Here is a 25493-nt window from a genome sequence, read left to right on the forward strand (position 1 = left end):
ACCATCTGCCTTGAAATGAGCTCAAATGACTAAGCTGAAATTTCTTTTTATATATTCAACATGAAAATCATTGGTTTCATAAATGGACCTATGCTGCTCAGTGTTGTCTTCAGAGCAAAATACCCACTACTTTATTAATCTTCTGTTTTTGCTTGCAAGGAACCATCAAATTAAGACCTACTGAATGTTGTTTTGTAGTGATAAAAGGTGGATTAGGAGGCCAATGGATCCTCATTTGAGATTCCAGCAGTCCCTCAAAGTCATTTGTATGCAATTCTGCCTTTTTACATGTGCCCTAAGAGCCTCTTGAGTTCCTAGGGTATATAGCCTGATGAAGGCTAAGTGAGGGGTTTCCATCTATGATGTGACTATGGAGAAATCATCCATGTTGAATGTAAACTTTCTAGTGTGGCTACTTTAGAGTCATTCAAGCTCCTGTAAGCAACTCCTCATGTGTGTTCTGCAAGTATGACCAACGAACTTATTCTTTCCAAGGTAACTTTGGGAATTGTACTTTGGCTTATAGAAGGACACAATAAGGAGGGCAGCCACAGTTAATGTTTCCCACAGAGATAAATTCTCACAGCCCTCTGATCAATAATACTTAGGTGATTATTGTTTGACATGAAATGGAAAAACAGCATAACTAGCTTTGGATGGGACATGTTGCTCACCTCGGGAAAGTCAAGGCACTGTTAGCACAATAAAATGAAAAAAAAAAATTGAAATCGTCCATGGAGCTGAGTTGAAAATTGAATGTCATGCCACTGGAGTAGTTCAAAGTAACTGAGCTTCTTGTGTTTTTCTGACTATATTTTACATGCCTAATAAATAGTAGGACATTCATCTGGTTTAACTAACAAAACATTTGAAAAGTATATAAAAATCATACATTTTAATCATCAAAGTTGTGTTCATAATAAATTATTTATTTTTTAATTATTTTTAAAAATAGGGTTCAGACCTTCATTATTATTTTTTTATTAGTGAATTGTTTTATATTTTATAATCTAATTGAGAATAAAAGAGTTAGAGGGACATAGGGAGACAAGAAAATTGAAAGTGGGCTCCTTGATATGGGGCTTCTTGTTTCCGGAAGTCAATGGGAAAAATGATGGAAAGGCATTGGAGTGGGTATATAAACAGGATCAAGAGGAAAGGAGAGCATGCAAGGGCTGTATGAAACACCCAAGCCTGTGTGTGCTTAGCAGATTCACCCAAGCCTGTGCATGTTTAGCAGATTCCCAGCTTTGTCCTTTTCCCATTCTGAAGGATGAAGCTGTTACTTTTCCTTCCATTTTGGTTTGGTCTTCTGTCTTTCCCAGTCATTCAAGTCTTTTTCTATATCAGGCAACAAGCTAGTGAACTTCTAGACAACTACCAAACCTCCACTATGGGAATTTGATATCTTTTACTTATTTTCTTCTTACTGAAATCTCACAGGTGAGGTATGGTTGTTTAGACAATTATGCATATTTTAAAGTCACACTGTCAAACACTAGCTTCCTAAAGCTAGATGATTCAACAATTCAGTCATAATGAGGTGTGCCTATGTTACCATGTAGCTGATTTGAATTTTCCTCCTGAGAGCACCATGCATGTGATTTTTAAAAATATTACCTGTCCCTGATACTTTTCTTTCATCCATCTAATCCTTAGATGAAATTAGTGTTAAATTTTCAGATTGGTGATGGTACCAGACTTAAATTTATATATGCAAAAACACAGCTCTTGCCTCAAAGAAGGTAAGAGTTAATTCTGGCATGAAGTATAAGTTTGAGTGATTGTGGCCCAGGAACACAGATTTAGGTTACCCAAAATTCCATATTTCAAGATGGAAGCAGTTTCATGATGATTTTATAGCAACAAAACAAGGAAATTTTAAATCAAATAAATCAAGACAACTTTCAAATACATTGATTAAAGCATTTGATTTAAACATTTGATTAAAGCAAATGTGTGTGAAGAAACTTCTATAATAAGCTTTAGATGCTCTCTGATGGCCCTTTTGTTGCTGTCTGAACTATACAAGAGATTTACCTAATGATCATAAATATGTTAGCTCAAGTACAGAGGATGGTAATCAATGGCTATGAAGAAGGTTTAAAAGGACCAAAGATAATTCTCTGTGGACATGTAACATTACAAATTCTCCACAATCACTGAAGTTCTAAAACACTTAGGTCACTAGGCAGAAATGCCAGGGGCAGGTACAACCTTTGAGAACTTTCATTCAGTGAGTCACTGCCTATGACCCACCAAGCCATTAAACTCAATGAGCCAGTTTAAGAGCTAAATCAACAGTGAAACAAAGAAAATGTTTTTCAAACTGGGTACATTGCGAAAATGAATGAAGAATTCCAGTGACCCTCAAGTCCATCATCAGGACCCTGACATAAAGGTAAAGTTTAAATAGGAAACAAGAGATGCACAACTCGGCATCATCCTGACAAGGTGACAAGGTGTTCTTTCATCTCGGCACTAAGGCTGCTTTCCAAGGTCAGCCTCTGCTACAAGATCATCTCACAAATTGTCAGTCTTCCTTCAGGAGACAGACTCCTCCTCTGGATGTCTTCAGGGCTTCACACATTTCCTCTCTCAGTAAGTGATCCCTCCCTGGGGAAGTTTCTCATTTGTTGGTGTCCATTCTTTCAGTAGTCTTACAGTCAAATGGGGAGCACATTTTTAGAATACACCTGTTCCTACCAGACAAGCTGGTTCAAAGAAAAGGAAGCCATGAAACACACAATGATTTCTGTGACAGCCAGTGTTAACTAACTAGAAGTCATGGAGAACGGCTCAGACTACATGGAAGAGCAAGCATCTGATGGCTTTTGTTAAATCTTAAAATGTTTAGGCTTTCTAACACACAGCAGGATGTAATGGAAGAGGTTTAATAAAAACTGCATGTCAGAAAGAACAATTTCCATTTTCCTCTCCATAGATGTGAAAAATCAATGCATGCATAATATTATTTATTACACTAAAATATTCCCTAGGAAAATATTAATATTCATTAGAAATATTTGTTCTCTTGCTTACTTTCACGTTGCCATAGGCAAAGAGAAAATTGTATGCTCTCAGACTTGCAAAACTAAAATAATTCTCAATTATTACATTCTTTAAAATTATAATAGATGCATATTAACTTAAACAAATTTGACCATCACCTAGTAAACTTGTAATTTAGTACCTTTTAAAAACTATGGTATGTGAAAAAGACAACTTAATAATTTTCTTCTTTCTAATGTGATTTTTGCTTGCTGATGATTTTTGGGTACATAACACATATTGCTTTTATGAAACCCTTTAAAAATGCTGGTTAGAACCTTCATAGATAAAAGTATCCAAGTGCTGGCTCTACTAAAATTAGTTTTCTGAAAAAGCTGGAAACCAAGTGTGTCTCTGCCTTCCCACCTCCTGATATCTAGATTCATTTCCCTGCATTCAAGTCACCATTAACTTGAAGGTAGAAAAGTTGGAAAACAAAGGCTGGTCACATAATCTATCTCCCTCCTGGTGAGTAGCTTCTTAGGGAATACAACCTGCTCTCTGGAAATGTTCCTGAGTTGTAACTGGGAGAAAAATGTCTGGAACATCTGAAGATTACCAGTCCAATATATTTGAAAAGCAAAGGCTAAAAGATACATTTAAACATTGAATTATATGAGAAGATAATACTTATCAACGAAAGCCATGGGTGAAGGAAAAAATAATAATGTGATCCATTGAACGAAAGAAAGTTGGACATACTATGCTCATCAGGTTTTCTGAACTGGCATAGAGAGAGTTACGAAAGTATCACAGACCTTGGGATGAATTGTACTAGAAAGTGATGCTGTCCTTCCTTAAGGTCTGTTAACCAAACAACATCACCAGTTGGCAACCAAACGTTTAAGGGACATTTACCATTCAAACCACAACAGAGATTTAAAAAAATAGTGTGAATTATTATAAATAACACACCACAGAAAAACTGACAAGATTATTACCTTAACGTCAAGAATTAGGTTCTTGGAATTGGAGAGATGCCTTTATGGGTAAAGGTGCTTGCCACCAATCATGAAATCTAGGTGTCTGATTCCTGTGCTTCACATGGTAGGAGAGAATCAGCTTGCGCACTCTGTCCTGTCTGACCTTCACACAGCAGCTGTGGATTTGTGTGCCCATGCTCACATTCATCCATTCATACACCCCGCCTCCCTGCCACATTCATAGATTCCTTGTTTAGTGTTAAATGCTAGGCTGTTGTTTGTATTCTGAGTTGCAGTTTAACCATGCCTGTAAAGATTGAAGTAATTGCAAGTTCTGGTTAGTTTTCAAGTTTTTAGATGATATGACTTAAGAGGATTCATAACCAGGATGGCACTGGTTTTTCTTGTGGCTTGGTATCAAATTCTTGATGCATTTCTTGGATGCTCTCACGTCAGGACTTTCTTATGCTGCTAAATTTTGAGGTCTCCAAGTCTTTCACCTATTTCTGCCTAGGCTCCACTCCAAGTCTCTGGTTTCATCAGTTTAGGCTGATTCAAGCCGATCCTAGGGGGAAAGGAGTTAATTTCCTTATTGGCAGCTCAGACATAAAGAGAAAAAAATGTTAATTATCTTGATTGATCAGTGTATGCTCTGTGCAAGTGCTGAAATATCACAATGTACACCATTAGTAAACACAATCCATCCCTGTCAACCTAACAACAATAAAACAAAACAAAGAAACTAAAACAAGAAAAAAAACCCAAAAATCTGGACTACTGTCACCACAGACAAGAGGCTTAAGCTTTTACCCAGAGTTTTGGTTTTTTTTTTAATCTTTTCTGGGGTTTTTTTTTCAAGAAGGTGATTGCTAATGTCTCAAACTGATCAGCAAAACATTTCCTCTCTCCTCTTTGAATTATTTCTACTTCCTCCTAATGAAAAACAATGGAATAGTTCAGATATTTTACTAAGAGTTAAAATACTGATTTTAAATGTAATTTTCGTGTATGTGTGTGAATGGATATAATTTTCAATAAATATTATAGTGAATTTAATTATATTAGAACCTTTTACCGGGCAGTGGGGGCGCATACCTTTAATCCCAGCACTTGGGAGGCAGAGCCAGGTGGATCTATGTGAGTTTGAGGCCAGCCCAGTGTACAGAGTGAGATCCAGGACAGGTACCAAAACTACACAGAGACCAAAAAAGAAGTACCTTTTATAACATTTAGTTACAGTGCATGCACACATTGGAATGTGGACCACAAAGAAGCGAAGAGTGATGGTGTAAGGTCCCTGAAAATCAACCAGAGAAGAGATAAAATATCTAGGATATTTTAAAAGGGCAATCACAAGTATGATGAATACACAAATGGTCATTTAATTGAAAAGGTGCTCAATATTGTGCTGTATAGGTACAAATGCTCAAGAGCTTTATTATTTCATTGAATGTTAGGAGAATTAAACAATATTATGGTGGTCCCATAGATAAAAACAGCATTGTTGATAGGATTCAGGCTTTTAATATCTGCTTTTTTTTAAATCTCCCAAATTGAACCGTAAATTTCAACACACAGAAATCATAATTTACCAACGGAGAAATGTGACAATTCCCAACGTAATCCTTTTAAAGCATTACGACTGTTTGTCTTGGACTTTAAAATATTTTCTCCCCCAGTGTGACTGTGAAGTGAGGTTGCTTCCTGAAACAGTGCTGTTTTCTTGTTGTTTCCATCCACAGGGCGCTCTTGACTTGTCTACCTGGCAAAGCAGGGCATGTCTTTTCACACGTCATCTGAGGATGCAGATCCCGACATCTATTTGTGGCTATGAATCAAAATTCTTCCCATCGACTTCCACCATAATTACTTGTTTGAAATTACATGCTCTTTAAAATGTGACAGGTATGGTACAGCAGTTCTTTCTACTCATGGTTGTTATGGGAACAAACTTAAATTGTGTGCAATCCAATTGATGTGGCTAGGAAAACAGAGATGCTACCATCATGGCTGCATGAAAATATTATTCAGTTACAATTGTATAAAGTACACATTAATGGACACAGGGTGATGCATGGTAATCTCTCTGAGGTAAAAGGAACATTTTGTAATTATACTCATCAATGTGCCTTGGTAGTCCCCAGGAGTAACTTGTTATGATAAAGAATAATCACCAAGAGATGGCTGTTGTTCTACTCTAGCCTGGTAGCACTTTTGTACGTGGCATTTATTGTACAACACAGAATAAAAATGAAAAGGAAATCTAATGACTAACTTTTGTTAATGCTCTTTTAGGAGCATTATAGGCAGAAACCAAGCCAACTCACAAAGCTTTGTGTGTGTAATGCCTTCCCCCATACCAATTTCAATGTGGCCTTTCTTTTATCTTTTACAATTAATTCTGGGAATCAATTCATTTTTAAATTTTAATTTTGTTATTCTCCTCCAATTTTATAGTGCATAGTCAAGTCTACACTGGAAAATTTCATGTAACACCAGTAATCATACAGTTTTAGTCATAATTTAAACACTAATTTGAGGATAAGAGAAAATGAGCAAATAAATCCAAAGTTTTCAGATTAAAAAGTCATAGAAGATAGAACAGCATACACTGATGAAATTTCTACAATTTATGGAAAGAATACTTTTGATGAAATTTTTCTTGGCTAAGGGTTACTTAATGTGATACTTCTTCAAAGAATGAAAATGTACTTCATCACATATGTTTATTTTAAAAGAATATTCATACTATGACACTGGATTATTATCAAATATGTTGAGAAATTATTTTTATAAGTCCCTCTTTTTTTAAAATAACACTTATTACGATTCTGTGTTTTTGAAGATTTAATGCCTTTCTCAAAATTTTATTCCTAATATGAAATTCATATCTTAAACTTATGAAAAATTCATTCAAGTCTATTTCTTATTTCATTCTGCCTTAAGAGCATAAAACCAAAAGAAAAAAATATGTGATACTTAAAAATCACAAAAGTTATTTTTAACTGTTAAATATATTCCTGCCTGAGTTCTGTCAGGGAAGGTGATAGTATACTGGATGTGAATTGTTCTAGATCTAACATTTGAAGATCCTCGGTTACACTGGCAATTCAAATAATTGTATCTTCAGAACACCAAAAATTCATCAAAGCAGGAGGGAAAACATGCTCGAATTTTAAACATGGATGTGGTAACTTAGAGGATCTATGTTTTTCACATACCTAATGGAAACACAATAATGGTTATCTCAAGAATACTTTCAAAAACAGCACCAATAATTTCCTCCAAACATTGTTACCACAGTCTGTGGTATCAGCAGCTACATTTCATTCCCCCACTTTATTGTGTGTTTATGTGTGTGTGCATATATATATATATATATATATATATATATATATATATATATATATATATATGCATGTATATGTATGTGTCTGTGCAGGTGTGTGCATTTGTTCATGTATATGTGTATGTGTGTGCATGTGTTTGTGTGTGTGTGTGTGTCTGTGTGTGTACATATATGTGTGTGTATGTGTGTGTGCTTATGTGTGCATTTATCCTTGTGTATGTGTGCATGTGTTTGCATGTGTGTGTGTGTTTGTTTGTGTGCATTTGTTCATGTGTGTGTGTGTGTGTTTGTGTGCATTTGTTCGTGTGTGTGTGTGTGTGTGTGTGTGTGTGTGTGTGTGTGTGCGTGTGTGTGTGTTAGAGCACATCGTGTATTTTGTCCTTTCTTTCTAAGATTATGAGCACCAAAGTTTGTAAAAAGTTGGTATTGTTTTTTTTTTTTTTAAATCTGAACAACATCACAGAGATTTTCCCATCAAGTAAGAACAAAATGATTTTCTCTACATCCTACTGATTTCTCACCTACAACTGTTGACCAGTTTTTCTAGTCATACATAGTTGAAAATACCCTATGACAGAGAAGGGAAAGCTATCAAGGTGTACTTGTGAGTGGGAATAGAATCTACCCCTGGTGCATGAGCTGGCTTTTTGGAGTCCATTGCCTGTGGTGGGACACCTTGCTAGGCCTTGATGCAGGGGGAGGGGCTTGGACCTGCCTCTGCTGAATATGCAGGGCTTTGCTGACTCCCCACAGGAGGCCATACCTTTTCATGGGAAGGATGGAGTGTGGGCTGGGGGGAGTGGGAAGAGGGATGGGGAGATCTGTGGTTGGTATGTGGAATAAATAAAAAATTACTTAATTAAAAAAAAAGTTCTCAAGGCATCTTGTTGCTTGCAAGGTCTACCAAATGTTGAGTCTCTTTGAAGGCAAGAGATATTTTCAGAAAAGTATTCCACTGATCACCGTTATATTCTAAATTTTGAGGAATATAAAATGATTAGATTCTCTTGATCTTAATTTGATTTCTAAAGTTTCTAAAGTTGCAGTTTTAGCTAAACAATTGTGATGTATTGTGTACCCTAGTAAACTTGCTTGGGGATTGGAGGACAGAGCCAGCCACTAGATTAGATAAAGGGGCCAGACAGTGGTGGCACACACCCTTAATTCTATCACTCAGGAGGCAGAGATCTGTCTGGATCTCTGTGAGTTCAAGACCACACTGGCAACAGAGCCAGGCAGTGGTGGCACACACCTTTAATCCCAGGACTGGGAGACATACACACCTTTAATCCCAGGACTGGGAGACATACACACCTTTAATCCCAGGACTGGGAGACGACATACACACCTTTAATCCCAGGACTGGGAGACATACACACCTTTAATCCCAGGACTGGGAGACATACACACCTTTAATCCCAGGACTGGGAGACATACACACCTTTAATCCCAGGACTGGGAGACATACACACCTTTAATCCCAGGACTGGGAGACATACACACCTTTAATCCCAGGACTGGGAGACACACACACCTTTAATCCCAGGACTGGGAGACACACACACCTTTAATCCCAGGACTGGGAGACACACACACCTTTAATCCCAGGACTGGGAGACACACACACCTTTAATCCCAGGACTGGGAGACACACACGCCTTTAATCCCAGGACTGGGAGACACACACGCCTTTAATCCCAGGACTGGGAGACACACACACCTTTAATCCCAGGACTGGGAGACACACACACCTTTAATCCCAGGACTGGGAGACACACACACCTTTAATCCCAGGACTGGGAGACACACACACCTTTAATCCCAGGACTGGGAGACACACACACCTTTAATCCCAGGAAGTGACATGGCTGGGAGGAGAGAGGGTTACACAGTGTGAGGCGGTAGGAAAAAGTTCAGTTCAGCTGAGACCCTTTGGGCTGAAGAGTCAGGATTTCAGTCAGAGGATTCGGATTCGTGGAGTTGGTGAAGTCATAGGTGGTGGCTGTGGCTTGCTTTGCTTCTCTGATCTTTCAGCTTTCACCCCAATAGCTGGCTCAGTTTTTGTTTTTTTTTTTTATTAAAAGACCATCTAAGATTCTAATAACAAACAATATGAAAAAAAAAAATCTGAAACAGGATTACCTAAAAGGATTCCAAGGTGTTCTGCAATTGTTAGTTGTTCATGATTTTTTGAACCACATACTTTCTAAAACTTCTTCAGCTTTTTTCCTGATTTCCTTCTGATCAAGAACTCAACTTCTTATACATACATACATACATACATATATACATACATACATACACACATATATACATACACATACACACACATATGTCCACACATGCAAATATGTTTATTCACACATGTGTATGCATGCATATTTATTGTATGTATACCTTGGGCTATGTATGTTAATAACATTACCCGGAGTAAGGTTTTACTGGTTGTAACTAAGACCTGTTTTTATACTATGAAGACTGAGAACATAGTTTATTCTGTCAGAGAGGATTGGCCCAGTAAAGGTCAAAGTAATATTTAAGAGAAAGGAGTGGAGAGCACTGACCAGAGTGTGCACTCAGTTCCAGATGTGGACATTCAGTTCTGTACCACTGCACTCCAAAGACCAGTGACTAGGAGACTGTGATTGACAAACATGTCTAAGCTGATACTCTGAGGGCAGGAGATGCAGGACCATGCTAATGGGACTATGGAGAGGAAGGATGACAATAGAGGAGAATTAAAGGAGGTAATGGTGTCTCCTATGAAGAAACAGAACTGATGATTAGGATATAATTGATCTGTCATATTTGAAGGGAGGAACAAAAGCAAAGGAAAAATTCAAAGTATTGAAATATGAATATGATGGATGAAATAAACACACAAAAAGATGGAAATATCAAAACAAAGAGTAAAAGAGGCCATGTGTAAGTATAGAAATTTGTCTAGGAAAAATACTAAACCCACAAGTGAGAAAGTATGGCTTAGATTCATGTTCCATATATGTTTTAAAAACAAAGTCTTGCCGGGCGGTGGTGGCGCACGCCTTTAATCCCAGCACTCGGGAGGCAGAGCCAGGCGGATCTCTGTGAGTTCGAGGCCAGCCTGGGCTACCAAGTGAGTTCCAGGAAAGGCGCAAAGCTACACAGAGAAACCCTGTCTCGAAAAACCAAAAAAAAAAAAAAAAAAAAAAACAAAGTCTTTTAGTGCTCAATATATTCCAAAGTAAACATGAAATAATTCTAAGAAAAACATATTTTTGTATATTCTCAATTGTTTTACTTGTATATACTGTTTAAGTAGTCTTAAAATAGAGATATGAGTAGATACAAAAAAATATAAGTAATAATATCAGCATATGTTTCAATCAGGATAGATTTTTGGTATACTTGAATATTAAGAATTCTGACTAACATAAGTATACTTATGGTGATCTAGGGTGGCTAAATATTGTGGAAATTTGAAACATTGTGATAAAGATCACAGATTCCATTTAGTTTGGAAATCTCAAATATTAAGGTATGAGAACACAAAATATTGCTGAATATTGCTGTACTATAAGAACATTCTTAGGATAGAGACATCTAGGAATAGCAAGAGATATGTTACCCAGGACTATGGTGCAATTCTTCCAAATGGAACAAGGAGAAATGAAGTAGAAATGCTCCAAAGATTCCCAACCCTGAAAATTCCATTCTACTTGTTTCTATAGAAATAGTGCAATCATTTTAATGTAAGGTGCTTTTAAGTCTGAACCATACTAGAAAATTTAATTTTAATTATGAAAGTGACAGGTAGACATTTTTTATGAGAGGTGATGTAAGATTCATGAAAGAGTACATAATTGAATTAAAAATGGATTAGCTGTATGTGATCTCTTTCTCCTACCTATAAGATTTTTCAAATTTATAAAACTGTCATCACTTAACAGACAATTTTCCTGGTTAAAATATTTATGCATATTGATCAGTTTGTCTATATAGTTAACTAATAATCCATGGAAGTGTCTGAAATGGTAAACTAATATATCAAAAGACAGAAGATGACTGCTTTAGTTTAGAGTTCTGAGCCCTATAAACTGGCACAGACAGTAAGTAGAAAGTAAGAGACTATTGTCCCTGTCCCTGCACAAATGATTAAGTGTTAAGTAGATAATGATTAATGGCTAGTCAGTGGGAAACACTAGAGAGAATTCCTCAGGCCAAGGCAATCAAGGAAAGCTATAAATTGTTATGGACATCTAATGTATAAATACCAATGACATTTTATAGGAGAACAGAGAGATATACATTACAGATATAGAAAAATATAGGTAAAATATCAATTAAGTAGATGTCTTAATCAGGATATTTTTGGTATCCTTGACAATTAAGAATTCTGATTAATGTAAGCCTAATTATGGTGATCTACAGTAACTAAATGTTGTGGAAATTTGGAACACTGTGACAAATATCGCAGATTTCATTCTGTAGTTGTTAGAGCTGAACATTTAAAGTCTGTGAGCACAAACAGGGTTGAATGCTGCTGTGTCATAAGAACGTTCTTAAAAGAAAATTTAGGGCAGACCAGAATCAATGAGAATCAATGTGACAAATAGCAGAGGAGAAAAAGAATTATGATGAGTTAAAACACTTCATTGAGTCATACTACATCCGAATGTACAGAATTCTATTTCTCTGATTACCGGGGTGTTTATCACATGAAATTACAGCTCAGGATTTAGCTCTCCCATTGTTCAATTCATTATCATAATCATATTCCTTGTATTTACCTCAGAAAAATGCTGATGAACTATAAGGTTACATATCAGAAGAAAAAAGTGTCAGTGGGATAGTAATTATGCAGAAGGCAATCAATCTCAGAGCAAATTTGGAAGCCCAGGAGGAAACAATATTGGGGACATAGAAAATTGGAGACATATGCTCCCGTCTATCTTGACAGGATATGGTTCTCTTTATAATTATACCTTGTACTGCACATGCTTGTTATCCATGTACAGCCAATGACCTGTATGACACAGGTCTGCATCTGAATATAATGCCACAGAGGCCAACATTTTAAAATGCTGGTACTGTGAATAGCAGAGTCTAACCACTTCCAGCAATGGCAAATCAATGAATGATATCTCAAGTTATTATTCTCTTGTCATCATTTGCACGTTACTCTGCCTTTCATGAAAATGCTTGTTTCTCTAGTAACCTACCCATGAGCAACATGTAACAATCAATTGACCAATACAGACAGAACACCATTCATAACAGTCAAGGAAAGATCTGTAGAGAGAGGAGAATATAGGACTCCAAACCAGGAAATTCAGACAGAAAGGCAGGAGGGAAGGAGAGTAGGTCAAAAGGACCTAAGGTAAGAATGAAAATAATGAGGTTGGCACTTTTCATCCACAAATGTAAAGGCCAGCATGGTATCTGAGTGCTACAAACCATGCCTTGCACACTATAAAACTTTAAATGGTAGTTACATGGTTTTAATTTTCTGTTATAGATTGATTTGTTGCACTTTTCCTGACATGTTGAAATTCTTATCTTAATAGCAGAACTACACTTATTTTTCTACTTACTCAATTACACGTAGCTATGAAACCAAAATTCAATGGCAAGACTATGCCATAAACTCAATTAGACAAAGTAATATAGTTCAACTCTATTTGCTACAGAAATAAATACAAGTTAAAAAGTTGTGCAGATTTCGAATAATTTTCTGTTCTTTGTATATTAATAAAAACAACTGGGTTGGGGTCCTGAGTCAGTCAGTATAGTATGTATTAGAATGGAGCCCTGAATTTAGTCATTAGCAGCATTTAAATTGAGTGTGATGTTATTTACCTATATTCCCAGCACACAAGAGGTAGAGATAGGAGGTTCAGGAGTACAAGAGTTAAAGGTCATTCTTTGTTCTGTAGCTAATTTGAAGCCAGACTGTAGTACGTAAGACCCTGTCTCAAAAAGTCACCTTTGATACATTTTTTCCTCCTTGAAATAGATCATCATTTACTTAACTTGTAAGTTTCAAAGAGTTTATTAAACATTGGTATTAATATACTAATTGTTATGTGTGTGTGCATGTTGTGCGAGATACTTATATGTATATCTGTAAATTTATAAATGATACTTACATGAAAATGATACAGTCTTTATGCAACGCTCACAGTATCTATTTCTCAATTTCTACTTAATACAGTTGTTAAGAGGCTAATGAGATACATTTTTAGAACTACCAAAAACATAATGAAAAGATTTTGTTTTCATTAAAAAAATTAACTCTAGCTATAACTATGCTTTATGGCTAGGCCTAAATATCTTGAGAACAGTAATACTGAAAGTTTAATATGCTAATAAGAATATAATTTACATTTATAGTCCAAGTTTAAGTAATTCCCATATAATTTTATTGTATATTAACTAGGTTTTCTCTTTTATATATATGCATTAAATTCCAGCTTTTAAAAGTCATCTAAAATGTAATTAATATGTAATAATTGCATCATATAATTTGAATTTATGATTCAATACTATTAAATGAGTCTCCCAACAGAAAATCAAATATTGAAAATCAAAGACTATTAAAATACTCTGAAAACTTATTTAAAAGATCACAAAATTGAGCTATATGCATACAAACAGCAGATGATATAATCAGTAAATGAAAGATGAACACCTTAAATTTACACACTGAATCATTCCTAGGTTGAGTCACAATTACACCACAAGACCCCCCCTGTATCGAAACAATTGGCTGTACACAAACAAGTATAGTCCCAGACATATTCAGTTATAAAAAATTTGAAATTTCATAAATCCTTGGTCTAATCAACTTTTTCTATCACACATTTCAATTTATCTTTTACTGTGATATGAGATATAGCTGCACAGTAATATGGGATATTCTTTCATTCAGTTGAATCAAAAGATCTATAGGAATTTTGAAGATAACTTCAAACTTTTTAAGTCATTATAAGTCAATTGTAATGGCCAAATAAATATTTGGACAAAATGAGGTGAACATTAGCACAATTTGTAGTAAGCATTTGTTGGATAAAACTAAATAGCCATTATTTGTTGTTTGAAGATGGAGGATGGCATAAGGCATAGTTCTGTAGATTTTCTGGGGAATTAATTGAAGAAAACTGGATTATAGCTACCAGAAATGGGAGATGCCAAATATCTCTATCTTAAATAGCAAAGCAAAACAGGGAACTTTGCAAAGTGGGGATGTCCAGAGTCCACCCTGAAAGAGAGGACTTTCTTTGGGAAGCTCCATGAATCAGAGAGCACATCATTAGCAGATAATGGGAGACAAAGGTAAAACTCCCATGACTGAGATTTTAGGCCCTAGGAGGGAACTCAATATTTTTTCTTTAGCTGAATTGACAAAGCACCAAACCTAGAAGTCTATACATTTAGGTTTACTCCCAAAGACAAGTGCTATTCTCATCCTTAATCAAGAAGCTTCTCTTTGCAGCAAACAGTGGTGAACGCAGAAACTGATGGCTGCACAAGATGCATAGCATAGCCTTCAACAGAAATTTACACCACCCTTTCAAAGTAGAGGGAATGCAGGAGTTAGAACACAGAGCAGGGCTGCAAAATGCTATCTTCAGGGCATGACACAATCACTGCAAACATGATCTCACAGCAGCTAAACCTGCCTGCAGACGGCCTGTACAAGATTGGACCCGTCAGCAGCTAATCACAGTTTTGGAAAGGGCTCAAGGGATCCTAACACTCCCTGATGAACTATTTGCAACTGATGGATTCTGGGAGAGAGACAGTTATTGCCTTCACTTGTATACCAAATGGGGAGCCCACTAGGCTCCAATGGATACTTACAATCTGTGCCCATAAAGATTCCCTTGATGAAAATTAGTGGCTCATAAGACACACAAAAAAAGGCATAAATGTGGAAAAGGGACCTGTGGGGAGGGAGATGATAATGACAATGGTGGTAGGGAGATGGAAGAGGGTAGTTAGAGTAAACAGAATGCGTGAAGTTTTATATATATATGTCAAGAACAAATATAGGCATTTAAAACATTCCTGAAAATTGTTTTAAAAAGCACAAGGCTCAGGTTATCTGCACTATACTTCTGTACCATCAGCAGTGCATACTATAAAAAGCAGAAAAGAATGGAAAAATAGACAAAAAAGAGCAGGACAGCAATGGCAGGGGTGAAGATGGCTCACCACGGCCTGTCACTCCAGGTCTAGGGGATCTGATGACCTCCATAGCCTCTGCAGCAACTGCATGCACATGCAACACACAGAGACATGCAGGAACACACACATATACATGAGTAAAAGTAAACAAATTTAGACAAAAATGGGCACAGAACCTCTTCTTTGTGACCCCATCTGCCAGTGGATGGCCCAGGGATGAGACCATTTCTAGCCAGACTCCTGAAGGAAACCACACAACTACACAAAGGAATGTATAGGTTGCCAGATACCTGGGATCCAAAGAAGGGAAATAGTAAAACTAATGACTGCCAGCAATAAGAATGGCCAGGTAACAACCATATTTTATGATCCTATCATAATCTCTTCTGTTCACATTTATTACTCCTTTATCTACCACCCAGGGTAAATGTAACAGGTCAGCTCTGTGTTGGTGTTTCCTTTTATTCTCTTTAGCTCTTCTTTTTTCTTCTACATTCTTTCTCTTTTCATTTGACTTCTTGTAAGCTTTCATAAAGCGCGTAGGATGAACTGATTTGATGGGGTCTCTTTATCTCAGCCTAATTCTTACCATGTTTTGACTCTTTATCTCTTTCTATTCTACAGTACTCCTGCTCTCCAAGTATTCTTTGTCCCACTTGTTTCCTTTGACTCTTTCTGTCATTACAATATTAATAACTGATGTTATTCTGAATTTCCCTTACTTTCAAACCCACAAAAGTTAATTAAGAACACAAAATTTTGCATAGAACATAAAATTTTCCCTTTTTTTTCATTTCCATGATTCATAGATTTGGTCTTTTCACGTCATTTCATACAGTCTTCATTGATATTGGTGCCTTTGATTTCTAAATGATTGCCTCTTAAGAATTGTTTTCTTATCTACGACTTTATTTTCATAGTGGGCCTAACCTTTGATACTGATTTTATTTGCACAAAGCATTCTATTCTTAAGGGAACACTGGAGTTCAAGCCCGGTACCCCACAGAAATCTAGCAGAAGAAAATAATACCCCAGTCCTCCTACAATCTAGTGCCTACTGAACATTGCGAAAACTTTCCCAAAATGAACAATACTCTTTCAACCAATGGATTATCCTCACATTTGAAAATTCCAGTGCCCCAAATGCTTGAAAATCCCAGGCAGCACATACTACTCCAAGAAGTACTAATCCCATAGTAATGACCTCCAATGGGAGTGAATTAGATTAAGTCCTAGAAACATAATTCAAAAGAATGTAAGAATGTTTCTAAATATTCTAGCAGAAATCAATCTCTTGATTGAGTTTTAAGATATAATAAACAAACACCTGAGTTAATAAGGAAATTAATATGAGATATGATAGCAGAGTTCAATTGAAAAGTAGAAATGTTGACAGAAAACTGGAAATAAATCAATGAGTTAAATGTAGAACTTTGTGAATATTCTTACCAATGCAATGGAAAAAGAGAAGGATAGAATAACAGGGCTTAAGACAAAGTAGAGAAATCGTAAGATTCAGACACTAGCAAAGGTGAGTTATTAATAAATATTAATAGAAAACTTGTAATCTATGAGACAATGTGGAAAGGTCAATTCTGTAACATAAGAAAAAAGAAGACCAAGACTAATTAACTGTATGAAATGTGTTTTTTTCTAATGGTATGATTATTAAAACTCTGTCTCTGGAAATAATTGTCAAAGAAAAAAAATTCTAGTTTTCTGAACAAATTGCTTTTGTTTAATCTAAAGCATATTATTTATTATTTAGAATAATATTTATTATTTATATTTTTTTAAAAATATTTATTATTATTTAGAATAAAAATTGTTGTATAAAACCCATAGTATAAAATTCACAAATCTAGAGAAAGAGATGGTCATCCAAGTGCAGGAAGATTTATAACAACAAATAAAACTGAGAATAATTTCTCCACATTTCATTATAGTTAAAGCACTGAGTATACATGGCAAGAAACACATGTGGAGAACTGCAAGAAAAAACACCAAGTCACCTATAAGTCAGACCCAACAGAATAACAGCAGATTTTCCACAGAAACCTTAACAACCAATAGGGTTTTGGAGGATGTATTTCGAGTCCTGAAATATTACTGCTAATCGAGACTATTAAATACAGTAAAATAGCCGGGCGGTGGTGGCGCACGCCTTTAATCCCAGCACTCGGGAGGCAGAGCCAGGCGGATCTCTGTGAGTTCGAGGCCAGCCTGGGCTACCAAGTGAGTCCCAGGAAAGGCGCAAAGCTACACAGAGAAACCCTGTCTCGAAAAACCAAAAAAAAAAAAAAAAAAAAAAAAAAAAAAAACAGTAAAATAATATGCAATATACAAGGAGAAAGAAAACTTAAAAATGCAGACTAAAAGAATATGTGACTGCTAAATATTTTCTATAGAAGATATATGGAAAAAATATTAATACTGAAGAGAATGATAAACAACAAAAGACCATGCTAGAACAGTAGCTAAGCAAATAAAGAATAACTCAATACCCAGTCCTACAAATCAACAAATTAAAAAGAACAAATGAATTTATAAAACCATCAATAGTAATTCTGAATAGTGACTCTATTTATCAAACAAAAGACACAGTTGAAAAGATTGGATTAAAGTACATAACATGGACTAGAAAGTTGGCTTAATCGGTTTAGAGTACTTGTTGCTTCTACAGAAGACCTAGATTTGATTCTCATGACCCACTCAGTGACTTACAATCATCTTTAATTTCAGTTCAGGGCATATAACATCCCATTCTGGCTTCAATATGCACCAAGCATCCATGTGGCACACACACATACATTCAGGAAAAACACTCATACATATAAAATAAGCATAAGTAATTTTTCATAACAGGATATATAAAAGTGTTATATAATATATCCCACGTTACCAAATACAGATGCTGCTTTAATGTAGGAAGGTGAAAAGTTGTATTTCCAAACAAATGGAGCCAGTAAATCATCAGGTGTATCTGTGTATATATCTGAAAAAAAAAAAAAAGACCTTAAACCAAAACTAGCTAGAAGAAAAAAAAAAGCAGGCACATTTTATTGGTTAAGAAAGCAATCCATCTATTTGTTAATTAGTATGGGAAGAACATGCTAAACATGGGTAGTACCATTCCACAGGCTAGGGCCAGGGCCGAATTAAAAAAAACATTAAAGCCAGCTAAACATGAGCTTTGACATTCTCTGCTTCCTGACTACAGATGACATGTAATCAGCTATCTCAGTATTCTGCCACCATGACTTCACTATTATGATAGATCATGGACCAAAACAAACTCTTCCTTCTTTAGAGGCTTTGCTAGGGTATCTTATATCAGCAACAAGTAGCCAACATAGTTAGGTAGAATAGACTTTTGCCAGTATTGTACTACTGGAAATCAGCCTTTTTTTTTTTTTTTTTTTTTTTTTTTTTTGCTAGAGCATTGAGACAGGAGAAGGAAATAAAAGAGGTACACACAGGAAAGGAAAAAGTTAAAATATCTTATTTGTTGAAGAGACCTTAAAGACCACATCAGAAAATGCTTACATTTGATAAAAAGTCTTTTTTGTCAGAATGGAAAAAGCAAAATTCAGCTATATAAACCAAATGGATGGCAATGTAGCTTAGTGGTAGAACACTTGCCTAGCATGTTGTGAAGCCCTAGGTCCATCCAACATCACAGGGGATAGAGTAAAATACAGCAGGGAAGAAGGGAGGGAGAGAGAAAAGAATGAATGAAGGGACAGAGGGAGAGAGGGAAGGGTTAAGGGAGGGATAAAAAAAGAAGGAGAAAGAAAGGAAGGAATGGAAAAAAGGAAGAGATGGTAGAAGTAAGTAGAAAGAAAAGAAAAAATATAAAAGACAAGAAAGTTCTATAGCTTTCATCCATACTTATAACAAAATTATGGAAAAAGAAATTACTGAAAATAACTATTCATATTTATGAATTTATGAAAATAAATATTCATAATTGCCCAGTTCACTCCAGTTGTCTTCTGACATCCATATACATACCATTACATGTACACATACACACACATGCACCCACTTTCCCCAAACCCAAAACAAGGAAGCAAATAAATAAATATTAATAAAAAAATTTAAGCTAAGGAGATCATAAATTTATAAATTAATAATGTAAGTTGTGACCTTATTGAAACAAGATAAATCCAAATGCAAATTCAGTAGAATCCAGATCCCAAATCAGTAGATGCAAATAATTAATTAATTTAAGGGTATATTAATGAAATAAAAACTATAAAAATACACACTCAATGCTGCAAAGGGTTGGTTCATAAAATGATAAACATGACCAAGACACACTTAGCCAAAATGACCAAAGGAATGAGAGAAGAACCAAATTAGTAAAATCACAGTTCAAAGTAAGTGTTGGAGGTCGTGGTAGCAGATACCAATGAAATTCAGAAATTCATTAGGACAAACCTAAAACCTATTATCTACTAAATTGGAAAAATCTAAAAGAAATAAATGATTTTCTACATAAATATGATTTATCATGATTAATCATTGGTGAAATAATCAATCAAACAGACTGAAACAGTCATTAAAACATAATATAAATCTTAAAAGCAATTTCAGAGTCAGATACATTCACTGTTGAATTTTCCACGTTTAAATAATGACTAATGCCAATGCTCTTCAAACTATTTTGCCATTTCATTGAATAGAAAATGGAGAAATGCTACTAAAATCTATTTATGAAGCTAGAATTACCACATGCCAAAAACCAGAAAAGATTTTGATAAGAAGGAAAAAGAATATTACAGACAAATATCTCTAATAATCATATGTACAAATTCTCAATAAATTTCTTGCAATCTATGTCAAGATAATAGTGAAAAGAACTGCCATCATGATGCAGACAGGTGGGATGTGGTAGATGGTTCTGATGATGCCATCAGAAATTAATGTAAGACTTGAAACACTGAAAGTCTTAGAAGAAAGAACTAGGGGAGTTTCTAAATAAGACTTTATTTGCTCACAAAATAATGCCAACAACTGTTGAATAGCACCTCATCAAGTAAAGAGTATTTGTACTCAAAATAAACAGTTGAGTTATGATAATCCTACAAAATGGGAGAAAGTATTTGCTAGCAACACATCTGACAGAGCATTGGTATCTAATATATATATATATATATATATATACATATATATGTATATGTATATGTTATATATGTATATGTTATATATATATATATATAAAACAAAAAATTAATCCTAAACAACAGTAACAACAACAAAATAAAAAAGCCCAATCAATTGCTGGGCTGATGAAGTTAGCAGTTTTCAAAAGATGAAATGCAAAGAGTTAATAAACATTAAGAAAAACACTGTTACTAGCCATCAGAGAATTTAAAATTAAAACTATAACAGATTGAGCAGGATATATTTAGGAATATATATGTATAGGCATATATTCATGCAATAGCAATTAGTTTTAAAACAAAAAGACCATGACTATGAAAGAGAGCATGGAGTGGTACATGGGAAAGTTTAGAGTAAGGAAAGTGAAGGGAGAAATATAATTAAATGCAATTAAATATTTTTTAAAAAATCTGTTTTGAGATTCCTCTTCCTCCAGTTAGAATTGCAATCTTTAGAAGAACACAATAGTAATATATGGTTAGGGAAATGCAAAGTAAGGGGAACCCTTGTGTACTGCTGATGGACATGTAAACTAGTCATGTAATTGTGGGACTCAGTACAGAGGTTTCTCAAAAGACTACCACATTATCCAACTTGAACCTTCCTGGAATCTATCTGAATAGCTCCAACTCACCATACCACAAAGCCATTTGCACATCAACATTTTTGCAGCACATTTCACCACAGCTAAGTCATAGAAGGAGCACAGGTTAGTAATAAAAATAAAATGAAGTAGAAGAATCTTTTCCCTCTGTAACTATAGTGTGGAGGCCTGAGCTACGGAAGAGAAAATGTGATTTTGAGTAGAATCTGTATGTTACTAGGCTGTATATATATATATATATATATATATATATATATATATATATATATATATATATATATAACAAATTAAGCTTCCATGGGAATAAACTTAACTTCTGAGTACATTTACTATTTGACAGTGACAAGGAAACTCACTTTATTTAAAACAACTGGTTGAGGAATGTAGACAAATTTCTAAACAGTCTTATTAAATAAGAAATAGAGAGCCAAATATAGGGGTGAAAGTTGTAGAGATTAGAGAAATAGTGAAAGTCACCAACTAACATTAACTCACCATGTCGCTGTAGCTTCCCAAGACAACCAGCTTCTTCCTCACTTGTGCCTTTATTGCCTGGCTGTTCTGCCTTCTCATTGGCTCTTAGTCCAGCCACCTCACTTCCTCGTCACTGCCTCTCTGTACAGACCTTCAGGTCTCTATGGTTGGTGCTGGAATTAAAGGCATGTGTCACCATGCTTTTCTGTGTCCTTGAACACACTGAGACTCTGCCTGCCATGTGATCCAATTAAGGGCATGTGCTACCACCGCCTGACTTCTGTTTATGGCTGGCTATGACTTCTGATTTCCAGGCAAACTTTATTTATTAACATACAAATAAAATATCACCACAGAGGAATGGATGTGCAAGGTCTCAAACAAGAAAAACATTGGTATCACACTTTAAAATTTTTGGCCTGAGATCTTTACTTGTTCAATGAACCACTTAACTTTGCTCCTGGCACTGTGAACTTCTTGATAGTATGCATTAAATTGTTTACTTTGAAATCTGCTCTTTGAATTAAAAAAGCTCACAGCCTGATACCTTAGTTAGATTTGGTTCAGACAAAAGAAGCTACTGTATGGTACAGGTGAGGAAGATCTCATTTCTGGGAATTAGAGTAGTTATGGATGCTAAGGATTGACAGCCATGGGTCTCATTTGTCCTCAAAGGTTTCAGGAGCTTATAGATTACATGACACACAGTCACTTCATTCTGTGGTACGAAAATTACTCTCAATAGCCATTGTTCTGCCAGCTTACGTACTTACATTAAGGGGAGACTCAAGGTGCTTATCCAGAGATGTGCACGGAGTGTACAAGACCATGACTACCCCTGCAATGCTACCTTCCATGTCCATGTTTCTCTCCTGCACAGGTTCAACCACAGAACTGTGAAGCCCAGAAAAAGACTTTAAAATGAGTTCTTGAAAAGAGCAACAGTGATTCTGAGTTCCTACCTCCAAAGCAGTGCCGTTCTCCTGGCATTCAATCATTTATGATTGTCTCCTCATTATTTTTCTCATAGTGACAAGTTTCTACCACTGTTACTCTACCCTTACACATTTTTTTAAAGCATGCTGTTGATTATATTAGCAATTCTACTGATTTAATTGCTCATTCAATGAACATACAATGGGAGTTCAAAGTCCCTTTCTCTCTTTCTGTTAAGCTTTTGGCAGACTGAGTGAAAAGACAGATTTTTTGTCAGATATTTCTCTTGTGCCTATGGAGATGGTTTAGTAGTTAATAGTGATTACTGCTCTTGCAGATGACCTGAGTTTAGTTCCCTCTACCCACATCCAGGGACTCACAACTATATTTCATTTCAGCTGTGGAGGTCTGTTGTCCTTTTCCAGCCTTCAAAGGATACCTGCACACACATACACACACACACACACACACACATACACACACACACACACACACACACACATAAAAAATATATCTTTAAAAATATTCTTTTTTTTAAGTCTTCCAATTTTTCAGTCATGATGATCACAAAAATGAGCATTGAAAGGGAGGTCATGAATAAATACACATACAAGTGTTTAAGAATTCATTTTTTAGCATGGGAAAGATACCTTTCAGGGAAGGAAAATGTTGAAATAATCGGCATCTTCAGGAGTTTTAGGTGATCTATTATCACCAATCGGTTGGCTGAACAAAACTGGATGTTATGAAAAGTTGGGGAAAGGACTCAGAAATATGGTGCCTTCTCACATGAAGCATAAAAATTAGCATTAAATTTTAGTTGCTTATGTAGGTTTCAGGGAAAAGTCTCAATTTTAATATTTTTTTTAATAGGAGGATTTGTGATATATCATGTGCTGAGACATACATAAAGAAATTTTATTCCTGAGGGCACACTGGGCTGAATAACTACTTTTATTTGTAATTTACCACTTTAAACTATGGTGACGTGAAGTAGAAAAGCAGTAATGGAAAACTAAGACTTAAGGGAGAAATGGGGTGTATTGGGAAGAAATCTCCAAAGTTCCTCTACAATCAAAGCAAGTAAGCATTCTGGAAAGAGGGGACAATCAATATTATTAAAGACTGATTATGTTTATTACTACGGACATTTGTGAAGTCAATTTTATATGCACTTTTCTAATATTCCCAAAGCTTCCTTGAATTTCTCAAGTGGGTATGCATGCAGAAGTTGGGAGTTAGAGGGTGAGCAGAAAGTTTCCAGCCTGCAATTATAGCTCTCATTATAATGTATTTTAAAGACATTGACCTGAATCGCTGCTTGTCTTCCAAACATTCAAGTCCTTTCATTTTCAAACATACTTGATCTCTGAAGGTTAAAAATATACAGAGCAATTTATAAATAAAGCAAATGTCAAGAAATAGCATAAAATATTATTAAGCCTTTCTTTAATGCTAAGTTCTTCAGGTGACAGAGATGTGAACTGCACATTTAAAGATTCAAAGAAAACAGTTCTGTTGTTTGCTGATCAAAAGAATATCTGGAGAGTCAATTATATATTTAAAACTAGTAGACACTTTTTTTTTTTTTTACAATATCTGCTCAAAAGAACAAAATGTCGGGGTGTGTCTTGTATCCTAGTTAAAATTGATAAGCTATTTTCTCCTATAGAGGAATTGTTAATAGTTCCAGCAGTTATGCAATCTTATTTGAGGGTGCAGCTGAATCCTCTTGTGGACAAAAAAAAAGATGCTTTTGTTTCCCTGGGTTTTCCCCCCTACCTTGTAATTGATTTGTTAAAGCAAAGTAGAATAGTAGTAATATGGGACGTTTGGCAATGTAGACTAAAGTTAGTTTTCTCTTTTGTTCCCTTTCTACTCATGACTTTCACCCTTTGTCATTTTAATCAGATTGAGATTTCTGAATAGTGCATAAGCTCACATAAATAGTTCCAAGCTGGAGTGATGATGTCTATTCTTCTGTCACTTCTTCATAATTACTATCAACTCGGGGAACCTCTGCATCATTCCATACAGTGCAGAACATTTAGGAATGTTTCTTGAAATGGAAAAATGTAATTCTCAAATTCTAATTTCTGTTTGGGGTCCACAGTTTAAGAAAAGAATACCAAAACAATTCTACAGAAGATGAGAAGATGTACATCTTCCTCTTTAGAAAGGGTGAGGTGAAATCAAAACAATTAAAGATGAAATGAAAAATACAGTAACAACAGACTGTCTCAGGTAGAACAACAGAATTCCTTGAATAAACAGATCATATTTAAATATAAGCTTCATCTACTACGTGTTGCTGCACAACCAAACATCCTTTGCTTTTCTGCCTGAAATTGTTAAGAAACTGCTTCCGAAGACTGCTCAAATATTGAGATTAAATTTTATCTGGTTTAAGGATTTCCATGATTGCATAGGTTGGATTATTTCTGCTTTACCTATTTCCCTTTCCATCAGGAAACAAAGCAAAAGACAGCCTAGTATAGATTCTGTCATGGGTTTTTGATACCAACTCTAATGAAGATTTATAATGAAAAGGAGCAAGCTGAGAATGGTAAATTACAAAATGAAAGTTTTGAGGAGAAAAAAAGCACCAGGAAGTGGAATGGCGCTAAATTCACTCTTTAAGTAGATAAACAGATTAAGAAATGGAATAAAGGGAGTTGTGACATCATGGCAAGATTATACCCAACTGAGTTTCCAATTTGTGAATTAAAGAAAAGTTTAGAGCCTGATGTGGTGGTTTATGCCTTTAATCCCAGCACTGGGAAACAGAGGCTGGTGGATCTCTGAGTTTGTGGCTAGC

This window comes from Peromyscus californicus, unplaced genomic scaffold (genome assembly GCF_007827085.1).
Source record: "Peromyscus californicus insignis strain IS unplaced genomic scaffold, ASM782708v3 Scaffold_19__1_contigs__length_69161282, whole genome shotgun sequence".
Classification (NCBI taxonomy): Eukaryota; Metazoa; Chordata; class Mammalia; order Rodentia; family Cricetidae; genus Peromyscus; species Peromyscus californicus.